Below are 2,871 nucleotides of genomic sequence, written 5' to 3'. Positions count from 1 at the left end.
CCACCGACCTACGGCACCTCCCTTGCCCCCCACGTTAGACTCCGCCCACTACTCGGTCCCGCCCAGGCCTCTGCACCCGGAGGCCTTGATTTTTACTTTAAAATGAAGTGTTGGCTGGGCAGAGTGGCTTACCTCTGTAATCGTGACACTTTGGAAGGCGGAGGCAGGGGAGGATCTTTAAAGGCCAACAGTACCGGACCAGCCTCGGCAACACAGCACATACCCTATCTTTACAAAAAAATACTTAAGGCTCAGCGCCTATAGCTCAACTGGCTAGGGCGCCAGCCACGTACACCTAAGGTGGCGGGTTCGAATCCCCAGCCCGGACCCGCCAAGCAACAATGACAGCTGCAACCAAAGAATAGCCGGGCTTGTGGCAGGTGCCTGTGGTCCCAGCTACTTGGGAGGCGGAGGCAGGAGTCTCGCTTGAGCCCAGGAGTTGGAGGTTGCTGTGAGCTGTGATGCCACGGCACTCTGCCCAGGGGGACAGCTTGAGGCTCTGTCTCAAAAAAAAAAAATAATAATAATAATAAATAAAAATAAACTTTAAAAAAAAAAATACTTAAGAAATTAGCTGGGGGAGGTGATCTGCACCTGTAGTCCTGGCTACTCAGCAGGCTGAAGCAGGAGGATCGGTTGAGCCCAGGAGTTCACCAACTGCAGTGAGCTGTGATTGCACCACTACGGTCTAGACTAGGCTACAGAGTGAGATCATATTTCTTTTCTTTTCTTTTTTTTTTTTTGAGACAGAGCCTCAAGCTGTCGCCCTGGGTAGAGTGCTGTAACATCACACCTCACAGCAATCTCCAACTCCTGGGCTCAAGCAATTCTCCTGCCTCCGCCTCCCAAGTAGCTGGGACTACAGGCGCCCACCACGATGCCTGGCTGTTTTTTGGTTGCAGCCGTCATTGTTGCTTGGCGGGCCCAGGCTGGATTCGAACCTGCCAGCTCAGGTGTATGAGGCTGGTGCCTTAGCCGCTTGAGCCACAGGCACCGAGCTCATATTTCTAAAATATAAATAAATAAAATGAAGCTTTGGGAGTGTTAAAAAACCCATAATGTTAAATGCAAATTATTGCACACTGTTATGTGCAGTAGACAACATCTATTAATATGTACGTTTTAAAATCACCAACCAATACCTCATAGGATTTATGGAAACAAATGTGGAAAAGTATGTAAACATGGCTCAGCGCCTGTAGCTCAACTGGCTAAGGTGCCAGCCACATACACCAGAGCTGGCGGGATGGACTCTGGCCCCGGCCTACCAAACAACAACAACTACAACCAAAAAATAGGCGGGTGTTGTGGCAGGTGCCTGTAGTCCCAGCGACGTGGGAGGCTGAGGCAAGAGAATTGCTTAAGCCCAGGAGGTGGAGGTTGCTGTGAACTGTGATGCTACAGCACTCGACCCACGGCGATAGCTTGAGGCTCTGTCTCAAAAAAAAAAAAAAAAGTATGTAAACATGCTTGGGAATGATACCAACTTTAGGATGTTAGTTACCTCTTGGGAGGGAGAAAGTGAGTTGGGGTTAAGCACTAAGCTTTGTATCTGTGAAGCTTGATTTTTTTTTTCTTCGCCTGGGCCAGGTTTGAACCCACCACTTCTGGTATATGGGGCCGGTGCCCTACTCCTTTGAGCCACAGGCACCGCCTGAAGCTTGATTTTTTTTTTTTTTTTTTTTTTGCAGCTTTTGGCCGGGACTGGGTTTGAACCCACCACCTCCAGCATATGGGGCCCACGCCCTACCCCTTTGTGCCACAGGCGCCGCCCAAGCTTGATTTTTTTTAAAAGGAACAGTGGAGTGACCAAATCTTCCTTTTAACTAAATTGTAATATGCTTTTCTTACTTATATCTTAAATTTTATACCTATTTTAAAAATACAATAAAATTAACCAGGTATTTCTAATTTATATAGGGGCCAAGAAAAAAAAATCAGCCAGGTGTTGTGGCAGGCACCTGTTGTCCCAGTTACTTGTGAGGCTGAAGAAGGAGGATTACTTGAACCCAGGAATTTGAGGTTGCTGTGAGCTAACCTGATGCCACAACACTCTAGCCTGGGCAACAGAGTGAGACTGTCTCCAAAAAAAAAAAAAAAAGATGCAAATGTGCATATAATTTGCATGTGCACAGAAAGTTGATCTACCACTACAAATTGTTAGTAGAGATAATTCTTCCTTTCTGCCTCATACAGATTATACAGTTTTTATAGCTTTCATTTGGAGTTCTCAGATCCTCAAGGTCCTGGGTTCTAGGCACATCATTTAAGGTTTTTGGGTAGACTGGAGGTGGGAAAGATGGGAGGGAGACTAGTGAGAGAGCTTCCTGCATTGATCCAAGTGGGAACAGAATATGACTGGATTCATGACAGTAGCAGTGGGGATGAAGAAGAGACTAATTCAAGGCCTTTTTTAGAGATAGAATTGATAGGAGCTAGGCAGTGCCTGTGGCTCAGTGAGTAGGGTGCCGGCCCTATATAACAAGGGTGGCAGGTTTGAACCCAGCCCCAGCCAAACTGCAACAGAAAATAGCCAACTTGTGGCAGGCGCCTATAGTCCCAGCTACTGAGGAGGCTGAGGCAAGAGAATCAGCTAAGCCCAAGAGTTGGAGGTTGTGGCTCAGCACCTGTGGCTCAAGTGGCTAAGGCGCCAGCCACATACACCTAAGGTGGTGGGTTCAAATCCAGCCCAGGCCTGCCAAACAACGATGGCTGCAACCAAAAACAATAGCCAGGCATTGTGGTGGGTGCCTGTGGTCCCAGCTACTTGGGAGGCAGAGGCAGGAGACTAGCTTGAGCCCAGGAGTTGGAGGTTGCTGTGAGCTGTGATGCCACCGCACTCTACCCAGGGGGACAGCTTGAGGCTCTATC

Source organism: Otolemur garnettii, unplaced genomic scaffold (genome assembly GCF_000181295.1).
Source record: "Otolemur garnettii isolate 467f Iridium unplaced genomic scaffold, OtoGar3 scaffold00025, whole genome shotgun sequence".
In the NCBI taxonomy this organism is placed as follows: Eukaryota; Metazoa; Chordata; class Mammalia; order Primates; family Galagidae; genus Otolemur; species Otolemur garnettii.
This window is presented reverse-complemented; position numbering follows the sequence as displayed.